This window comes from Rutidosis leptorrhynchoides, chromosome 11, assembly GCF_046630445.1.
Source record: "Rutidosis leptorrhynchoides isolate AG116_Rl617_1_P2 chromosome 11, CSIRO_AGI_Rlap_v1, whole genome shotgun sequence".
Taxonomy (NCBI): Eukaryota; Viridiplantae; Streptophyta; class Magnoliopsida; order Asterales; family Asteraceae; genus Rutidosis; species Rutidosis leptorrhynchoides.
The window spans coordinates 189,152,456-189,163,420 of NC_092343.1; the positions used below are offsets into that span (position 1 = coordinate 189,152,456).

The 10,965-nt window shown below is 34.6% G+C and overlaps 1 non-coding gene across 1 annotated transcript; it reads right to left on the reverse strand.

Moving 5' to 3' along the window:
• Window positions 1–719: 719 nt before the first annotated feature.
• Window positions 720–826, reverse strand: LOC139879185 (small nucleolar RNA R71). The gene has a single exon (XR_011770037.1). It is a non-coding gene; the product is annotated as a small nucleolar RNA R71 (small nucleolar RNA).
• Between the last annotated feature and the right edge of the window lie 10,139 nt (window positions 827–10,965).

The following is a 10,965-nucleotide window of genomic DNA, read 5'->3' on the forward strand; positions in this document are numbered from 1 at the left end:
AATAGGATATTCAGTGAATGCACCGAGCAAGACGTTCACCACCTTTTGTACGTTCTACACCTGTAACTCGATCAAGACATCTAGCAAATATTACCGCCGTTGATTTTTCTTTAGAATCATCATCCAGTCGACCAAGTACTCCAATTCAAATTTTCGATAATCCATTTTTTGAACCCGACCTCACAATTGAGAATCCGGATAATATTCAGGGACAATTCATAGATCCTGAACCATTAAATTTTCCTCCAGAACCACCAATCATTCAAACAGAGATTGTTGAGGAACGAACCATTAAATCAGAATCCTCTAGTGATTCGGATTCAACAAATTCAATCATGGAAAATCTGGAACCTTTAAGTATGGAAGACCGAATGAGAGCTAAACGCACTGGCCAAGGTCACGCAATTACTCATCCTGACATTAATGCGCCAGATTATGAAATCAAAGGACAAATTCTACATATGGTGACTAATCAATGCCAATTTAATGGTGCGCCGAAGGAAGATCCAAATGAACATCTTCGTACCTTTAATAGGATCTGCACACTATTTAAAATAAGAGAAGTTGAGGATGAACAGATATATCTCATGTTATTTCCCTGAACTTTAAAGGGAGAAGCCAAAGATTGGTTGGAATCGTTACCTGAAGGGGCGATCGATACATGGGACGTTTTAGTTGAAAAATTTCTTAAACAATTCTTTCCGGCATCTAAAGCCGTAAGACTTCAAGGAGAAATTGTTACGTTCACACAGAAGCCAAATGAAACTCTATATGAGGCGTGGACAAGATTTGAAAAGTTATTAAGAGGATGTCCGCAACATGGTTTAGACACCTGTCAAATAGTACAAATATTCTACCAAGGATGCGACATCACTACAAGAAAAGACATAGATATAGCAGCTGGTGGTTCCATTATGAAGAAAACTGAAACTGATACTTACAAAATTATTGATAACACTGCTTCCCACTCACATGAGTGGCACCAAGAAAAAGATATCGTTAGATCATCTAAAGCAGCTAGAGCCGATTCTAGCCATGACTTAGATTCCATTTCCGCAAAGATAGATGATGTCGAGAGACGAATGGAAAAGATGACTAAAGATATCCACTCAATACGAATTAGTTGTGAGCAGTGTGGAGGACCACATTTGACAAAAGATTGTCTCAGTATTGAATTAAGAATGGAACAAAAAGAGAATGTTTCATATCTAAACCAAAGGCCTGGAAATAATTTTCAGAATAATTATCAACCGCCAAGACCGATTTACAATCAAAATCAGAATTATAACCGAAATATTCCATACAACAACCAACAAGGTCCTAGCAATCAACAAGTATCTAACAATACTTACAACCAGCAAAGACCTAATTTTCAAAACAAACCACCACAACCCGATGATAAAAAGCCGAATTTAGAAGATATGATGACGAAGCTAGTTGAAACTCAAACGCAGTTTTTCACATCTCAGAAACAAACTAATGAACAAAATGCTCAAGCATTTAGAAATCAACAAGCTTCTATTCAAAACTTGGAACAAGAAGTAAGTAACCTAGCAAGGTTAATAGGTGAAAGAAAACCGGGAAGTTTACCTAGTGATACAAATGCTAACCCCCGGAATGAAACAGCTAAAGCCATTACCACAAGAAGTGGTACAACACTTAAACCACCTGAAATACCTGTAACTTCTAATGAAGCTATTCCTACTCCACAAGAATCACAACCTGATCAAGATAAGGAAAAAGAACCGGTAGTTGAAAAGGTTAATGAAGATAACACAGCTAAGGATAAACCTTATGTTAAACCATACCAACCACCACTTCCTTACCCAAGTAAAATGGAAAAAGAGAAACTTGAAGCCGAGCAATCCAAATTCTTGGATATGTTTAAACAGATAAATGTAAATCTTCCTTTCATTGATGTGATTTCAGGAATGCCTAGATATGCTAAATTTCTGAAAGATCTAATCTCGAATAGAAAGAAAATGGAAGAACTCTCGACTGTTACTATGAATGCTAATTGTTCAGCAGTGCTGTTGAATAAGATACCAGAAAAACTATCTGATCCAGGAAGTTTCACAATTCCATGTTTTCTGGGTAGTCTTAGTTCAATAGAAGCACTGGCAGACTTAGGTGCTAGTATAAATTTAATGCCGTTTTCACTATACACTAAACTAGACCTTGGAGAATTGAAACCAACAAGAATAAGCATACAACTAGCCGATCGATCAATAAAATATCCTAGAGGGATAATGGAGAATATGCTAGTTAAAGTTGGTACTTTAGTATTTCCAGTATATTTTGTTGTTCTGGACATGGAAGAAGATTCTCAAGTTCCTCTCATATTAGGAAAACCATTCTTAAACACGGCTAAAGCAATGATAGACGTGTTCGGTAAGAAATTGACCCTAAGTATAGAGGACGAGAGTGTTACCTTTTCAGCTGATAGATCAATGCAACAACCGCAATCTGCAGATAATACATGTTATTATATTCAAACTATAGATTCACATGCAGAATTTTTAGAAGAATTTCCAGAATTACAAGGAACAGGAGAATGTTCTTTAGGAGAAGGAACTGAACAAATTGATGAAGCTGAAATGTTAGCTACACTTATAGCTAATGGATATGAACCAACAACAGAAGAAATTTAAATGCTAAAAGAAGAAGACAGATATCGATATAAATCATCGATAGAAGAACCTCCGAAATTAGAGTTAAAGCCACTTCCAAACCATTTGGAATACGCTTATTTACATGGTGAATCTGAATTACCTGTAATAATATCGTCTTCTCTTACTGAAAATGAGAAATCACAACTCATTTCTGTGTTGAAAGCTCATAAACCAGCCATTGCATGGAAGATTCATGATATTAAAGGAATAAGTCCTTCGTATTGCACACATAAAATCCTTATGGAAGAAGGTCATAAAACGTATGTGCAACGCCAACGAAGACTAAATCTGAATATGCAAGATGTAGTTAAAAAAGAAATTATTAAACTACTAGATGCAGGTTTAATTTATCTAATCTCTGATAGTCCAAGGGTAAGCCCAGTTCAATGCGTGCCTAAGAAGGGTGGCATGACTGTCATTACAAATGAAAAAAATGAGCTTATTCCTACAAGGACTGTAACAGGATGGCGTGTATATATTGATTATAGAAAATTAAATGACGCCACCAGAAAAGATCACTTTCCCTTACCTTTCATTGATCAAATGTTGGAAAGATTAGCCAGAAATAGTTATTATTGTTTTCTTGATGGATTTTCCGGATACTTTCAAATTCCAATAGCACCCGAAGATCAAGAGAAAACCACATTCACGTGCCCTTATGGTACTTTTGCTTACAAACGCATGCCATTTGGACTTTGCAACGCCCCTGCAACCTTTCAAAGGTGCATGATGGCGATTTTTCACGACATGATAGAAGAATGCATGGAAGTTTTCATGGATGACTTTTCAGTCTTCGGTGATACATTTGAATCATGTCTAGTTAATCTGGAACGAATGCTTATTAGATGCGAACAATCAAATCTAGTACTTAATTGGGAGAAATGCCATTTCATGGTTAAAGAAGGCATCGTTCTTGGACATAAAATTTCAAAAGAAGGAATTGAAGTGGATAGAGCTAAAGTAGATGTAATTGCTAAACTTTCACATCCCACCAATGTTAGAGGAGTTAGGAGTTTTCTAGGGCATGCCGGTTTTTACCGACGTTTCATAAAAGATTTTTCTAAAATTGCCACTCCTATGAATAAACTCCTAGAAAAGGATGCTCCATTCATCTTTTCAGATGAATGTATCAAATCTTTTAATATTCTTAAAGAGAAACTCACTAATGCGCCGATCAAGATAACACCAAATTGGAATCTACCGTTTGAACTAATGTGCGATGCAAGTGATTTTGCAATGGGAGCCGTTTTAGGACAAAGGATTGAAAAATGATTTCAACCTATATATTATGCTAGTAAGACGTTACAAGGAGCACAAATAAATTATACAACTACTGAAAAAGAACTCCTTGCTATTGTCTTTGCTTTTGACAAATTTCGTTCATATCTCGTTCTAGTAAAAACGGTGGTCTATACCGACCATTCTGCTCTTAGATACCTATTTTTGAAACAAGATGCCAAACCAAGATTAATCCGTTGGATCTTACTCTTACAAGAATTCGATATTGAAATCCGAGATAAAAGAGGAGCAGAAAATCTCGCCGCTGATCATCTTTCTCGTCTTGAAAATCCTGAATTAGAAGTTCTAAATGAATCGGCCATACAAGACAACTTTCTTGATGAATATCTATTGAAGATAGATTATAATGAAATACCATGGTTTGCAGACTATGCAAACTACTTAGTATGTGGATTTCTTGAAAAAGGATTATCGTACCAAAAACGAAAGAAATTCTTCAGTGATATAAAACACTATTTTTGGGAAGATCCACATCTGTTTAAAAGCTGTCCCGATGGAATAATACGCCGATGAGTATTCGGAGATGAAGCTAGTAAAATTTTAAACCATTGTCGCACAGGACCAACAGGAGGGCACTATGGGCCTCAACTAACAGCAAGAAAAGTTTATGATGCTGGATTCTATTGGCCTACAATTTACAAAGACACACACCTTCTTTGCAAATCCTGTGATGCTTGTCAAAGGGCCGGAAAAATAAGTCAACATGATGAAATGCCACAAAATGTCATCCAAGTATGTGAAGTATTTGACATTTGGGGTATTGACTTTATGGGTCCATTTCCAAAATCTCATAATAATCACTATATTCTCGTAGCCATTGATTATGTATCTAAATGGGTGGAAGCACAAGCTCTCCCAACTAACGATGCACGAGTTGTAGTCAACTTTTTAAAACGTCTTTTTGCAAGGTTTGGAACACCGAAATCTTTAATAAGTGATCGGGGTACTCATTTCTGTAATAATCAACTTGAGAAAGTTCTCAAAAGATATGGAGTAACTCATAAAATCTCCACCGCATATCATCCACAAACAAGTGGACAAGTTGAAAATACCAACCGAGCTTTAAAACGTATTCTAGAGAAAACCGTAGGATCAAATCCAAAGGAATGGTCCATTAAATTGGAGGATGCACTCTGGGCTTTTAGAACAGCCTACAAAACTCCAATTGGAACCACACCTTTTAAACTCGTCTACGGAAAAGCATGTCATCTTTCAGTAGAAATTGAACACAAAGCATTTTGGGCTTTGAAGACATGTAATCTTGATTTACATGAAGATGTACGTCTACGATTAAGTCAACTAAACGAATTATAAGAATTAAGACATGAAGCATACGAAAATTCGTTAATCTATAAAGAAAGAACGAAGAAATGGCATGATAAAAGAATCAGAAGTTCAAAAGAATTTAAAGAAGGAGACAGAGTTCTTCTTTTCAATTCACGATTCAAGCTATTTCCTGGAAAATTGAAATCAAGATGGTCTGGACCATTCATAGTCAAGAGTTTTCCCATACGGAACGATAGAATTAATAAATTCAAATGGAATTGAATTTAAAGTTAATGGTCACAGAGTTAAACATTACATAGATAGTCCGATGGAAGTCGACAACGAAGTTAATCACAATTTCGATACCACAGCTAACTAAGTGTGAGGAGAATCAAGTCTTTTAAGGATTTTATGTATTTCTGTTAGAGTTAGATTGTCTGTTTTCGTGTAGTTCTCGAAAATGGAACCCGAATGGTCTTTCCCTAGCAGACCCTAAAGAACTAGTCTTCTACCCCCATTCTGAATTTTTATTTTGTTTTAGGAAATGAAGACTGCCTGTGAACTAAACCATGGTCTAATGCTACACGCTTTGATCACTAAACGTAATAATGACACACTTCCGAGTGAAATAGTATCAGTAATCAGAGAATGATTGGACGGAGTAAGAAAAGAATCCAGATGCGAAGATAATAAGTTACAATTTGGTAAAGGAAAATCAAAATCCGCAGCGAAAAGAAGAGCACGACACCTTGAAAGATGTCACAAATGCGGAAAATGGTCACATGGATGTAAATGTTCAAATAATCAAACCTATTCAAATACCGAATTTGTTACTTTATGCAGAGACGGACCGTTCATATGTTTAGAAGAAAAAACACTGAATCCTCGAGGTTACGCCTATGTAGCTATGGAAAACCAATTAAACCGACTATCTTATGAATGGGATAGATCATATAACTAAGAATACTATCTCACAGGTAAGTCTGTACAGTTTTTATTTTTTTATTTATATTTTTAACCTTTTGATAATAAACGCTAATTTGTTCGCTATAAAGTATTAAATTGGTATTGAATAAAATTAGATTTGGCGACCGAAATTATTGATATCATACAAAAATTTATTACATCACTGCAAAATTTAACGTTTATTCTTAAGGTATAAATATCTTTAATCAATCAACCCAAAATATTTCAAAAATTCGTCATGAGTTAAATTAGGTCATGGAACCGAAATTACTTTACCGAAAAGAGGGGCGCATATTTTTGATAATATTTGATTGATTAAAGTGGGATAAAAGCCAAAAAGATTTTAATTTTACTTTTTTACCATGTTTTTAAAATTAATATATAAATATTAAATTAATATTTTGAACTTTGTAAAATTAATATATTTAAAATTGTAAATATTTGAAAAATTAATCTTTTTAATATAATTTTGTATGTATAAAAACAAAAATATAATATAAGTTTGGTGTGAATTTATAATATGAATTTTTATTTAAGTTTGGTGTGAATTTTTAATTTTATGCATATTTTAAATTTAAGTTTGGTGTGAATTTAAAAACAAAAATTTACTTTATTTCGCTAAGTTAAAAATATGTTTTTTAAAATTCGTTGTGAGTTGAAGACTAGGTCGTTGAACCGAAATTGCTTTACCCGAGGGAGGGACGAGAACTTTTATTATCATTATTTTTAATCTTATTGAATTAAAGTATGCCAAAAACATTAAAAAATCCAAAAATCTTTACTTTTAAAACCGCGCTTTGATTTGACAAATTTTAAAAATTTTGTCGAGTGACAGACGAGGACATCGATCCGAAACGCCCTCATCCTAAAAAGAAACAAATTTCTAAAATTTTTATTAATTTTATGTTTTATAAAGTATAAGGTTTTATTAATTAAAAAAAACACTGTAGCCGACACCCCATGCGATCGCATGGGGTTTGCACTTGGAACCCATGCGATCGCATGGGGACCAAATGCAGGTCAGACTCAAAACTCCCAGCGGGTCTGTCTTCTCCACACAACACACACACAAACACGAACCAACCCCAAAATCACCTCTAAAATTCGCAATTTTCCACCGTAATTCGTCATTTTTCTTGCTCTAATCATGCCTAGATTCTCATTCTTCAGCAAACTGGTAAAAAATTACACTCCTAAACTCATAAATTTGCTAGTTTTTGTGATAAATTCCAATTTTTTACCTAATGCAATTTTTGTTAATTTCTAGTGTAATTAGTGTTAAATTGTTAGTATTTTATGCATGTATAACCTAGATTGATGCTATTTAACATGATTTGAAGCCAAAAACTTCAAAAATTTTAGAAATCTAGGGTTTGTGTTCTTGAGCAATTTGGGGATTTTTGATATAAACATGTTATGGCCAATTTTTGTCATGAATTATTGCTAAATTGAGTAGTGTAACATGTTTAGATAGTTAAATGATCCAAACATTGATCCTAAACATGATTTTTGGAGATTAAAGTGGACTTTTTAAGTCCAAAATTCATGAACTTGATTAATTTGATATATTTGCCATTTGAGACTTGTTTAATTATTAGTAATGAATATTTTGACATGTTATTTGAGTTAAAAGCTTATGAACTTTGTATACATTCTCATATTTGCTTATTTGAAAAGTGTAGAATTGTGAAAAATTGTGAAAATGTGTATAAGTTTAATTTTGATTTAACATGTTATAGTGATTGTTTTAAGTTGTTATTTTGCTAACACTAATGCATATTTGGATGCACAAATTTTGTGTTTAATGTGTTTTGCAGAAAGCCGATACTGGAGGTTCAGGAGCATCATCATCTAGACGACCAGCACCAGAACCAGAACCAGAAATGCAACACGAACAAGAACCACAACAGGAACAACAACAACAGCCTGATCAGCACGTACCTTATTATGATCTGGTACAGTTTGTTGATGAATTCATAGTATTCCCAATGAGGCCGCCAGTAGAATTCCCAACGATTCCTGAGCACACTCTGCATCCTAATCTGAGATTTGATAGGAGATGGAGAGATTACGAGACATATCAAAGGAACAAATTCAAATTGGTAACAAAAAATGTAGAGGTGCCAAGGGTAATCGATTGGGCCCTTTGGAAACGGTCCATCTAGCTGACCGTGTTAGACAGCTTTTAGTTCAAAGGTATGACAGTTCTTCTTTTACAGATTGGGAACGTCTTTTCACCATTCGTAGACCTGTATATAAGGAATGGTTTGAGTTGATGAGTACTGTATCACTTGATACAAATATAGTTAGAATAGATGATAGAAGATTTCTTAGGTTTATCATTGGCGGTAGGATGTACAGAATGTCCATGTTGGACATGGCCAGGGCCTTACAGATATATACTCCTGGTGAGTTGCTATTACCCGATTGTACAAATTTGATTCATTATGGTGAAAGGGTAGATAGTAACTTTGACGCTGACGCCATTTGAAGGCGTATGTCACATTTTGATGTTTTTACACGAGCAGGAGGACACTCCTATACACATATTGATAGAGCCGAGCTTCGTATTATTCATATATTTTTGGCTAACTCGATTACACAGAGAGGTCATAATAAAGAAAAAATTACCTTACATGATTTATTCTACCTAAAGTGTATTCGGGATCCTAGAAGCTTTGTCAATATCCCTTACTGTGTTGCTTTTTATTTATCTAAAATGGTAGAGGGAATGCAGGACGAGAGTATAATAGGAGGAGGTATTTTTGGTACTCTCATTGGAGAGTATTTAGGTGTTGATAGGAACCAAGGGGGTCCATTACAGATTTGTAGAGAACAGGTTGAGCCCTTAGGATTGAAAGTTTATGTGGGTGCTAAGGTATTGAAAAGTAGACGCAACCAGGCAGTACCCTATGAGGGATCTCATCCTCAGGTAGAGAGAGGCTCAGACGAGGAAATGGAGGAGGCGGAAGACATTAGGGATGTCTTTCGAGATACTATTCTTGACGTCCACGTTCGTATAGATGAGGAAGCAATGACGAACGCGGCTAGACATAGTATGTATGAGCAGTGGAACTCCGAGCGAGTATACGAGGATTATAGGCGACGCCAACACGATAGCTGGTTAGTTCATCAGCACCAAATCATGAGCCAGCTATCATATCAGGTACCAAATAATTACATACCTACTCGACCTGCTCATTTTCCGCCACACAGCCCCGATATCCGACCACCCTTTAACCGGTATGACTATAATCAAGCCTATCAGAACACCTATAACCAACAATGGAACCCACCTGACGAGATGAACTGGAACCCATATCCAGACTGGTTTAGTTCCATTTGGTTATTTATATGATTTTTATGTTTTTATCTTTTTACTTATTCATGTTTAAACTTATGTTATTGAATATACTTATGTAATCTTTATCATTTTTATTATTATTGTGTACTAATATTTCACATTTAGGATTTGAAAGTGAGATATTAAGTCCCATTTCAAATTGTCATGCATGTTTATATTTGTATGTATGTATATGGTAAATTGTACAAAACAGGGTAAAACAGCGCATTTTCAAAGACTGGCATTAAGTTAAGCAAAAGCTACTAATTTTGACGACAAGATAAATGTGATGTAACAACAGACGGAATGGACAAATGATATGTACCATTTATCATTCAGCAAACAAACGCCAATATGTTTGGAAACTTTGGTAAAATTTAATCATTTCTACGCTAATCACCCTCAATAATTTAAATTGTTACTGATTTCTTGCAAATGAGGGCATTGCAAGATCTTAAGTGTGGGAAGGGGTTAAATTCTTTCAGATTTTTTAAATTTTTTACTTTAAACACTTGGTTACCATTAGAAATACTAGTAAAGCAGTAGTTGTATTAGAATTTAGTGCTCTCTGATAATAAAGAACAGCCCTAGTCTTATATACTGACTACTCAATTCTAGTAAAATTTTTCAAAATTTTCAATTAAATGAACTCAAAATCATGTTTATACATATTAATGAACGATAAAACTAGGTGTTAACACCGAAATTTTTGTTACCTTGGAAAGGACATAAATTGAGAAACAAACCAAAATGTTAAAATTCATTTAAAATGGAATAGAGGACAATAAAAAGGAAAATAAAAGCCAAGTGTGGGAAATTTTAACCGAGTTATTCAAAATACATATCACATATTTTTGTACAAATAATTGAAAATACTTTTGTTTTGGACGATAATTAACTGTTTTACCCGATGAAAGAAAAGAAGAGATGGATCTACACGATGAATCAATTCCATCGTTAAAAGGAAGTAAAGTCTTCCGAAAAAGAAACGCGCTTCTTGATTTAGGTCAAGAAGTTGTCGTCCAGAACAGCTGTAGGTTGACGAAAAATTTAGAAAAGTCATCTCTAAAATCAGCAGGAAATCCACGGACCTTAGCATCAAACAGGGTCGCCAAGTGGTCAGATTTATCCTAACCATGAGAAGGATTTATCTCGTACAATGGGGGGCACCGTGCAAATTAGCTTGATAAGACTAATAAATCAGATCTCCAGAAAGGATAATCTCCTTAAAAGATCAAAAAACAGCTTTTAAGCCTGATATTACTCAATCCTAGAGATTGACCTTAAAGATTGAGAATTCAAACTCATGGAATTCAATGATATCTAAACTCGAGCTTGAACGAGAAAATATTTTGATCAAAATTACAAACCGATTTGTTTTCGGAAAACCCATTTTCAATGCGTTCATTACCATTGAAC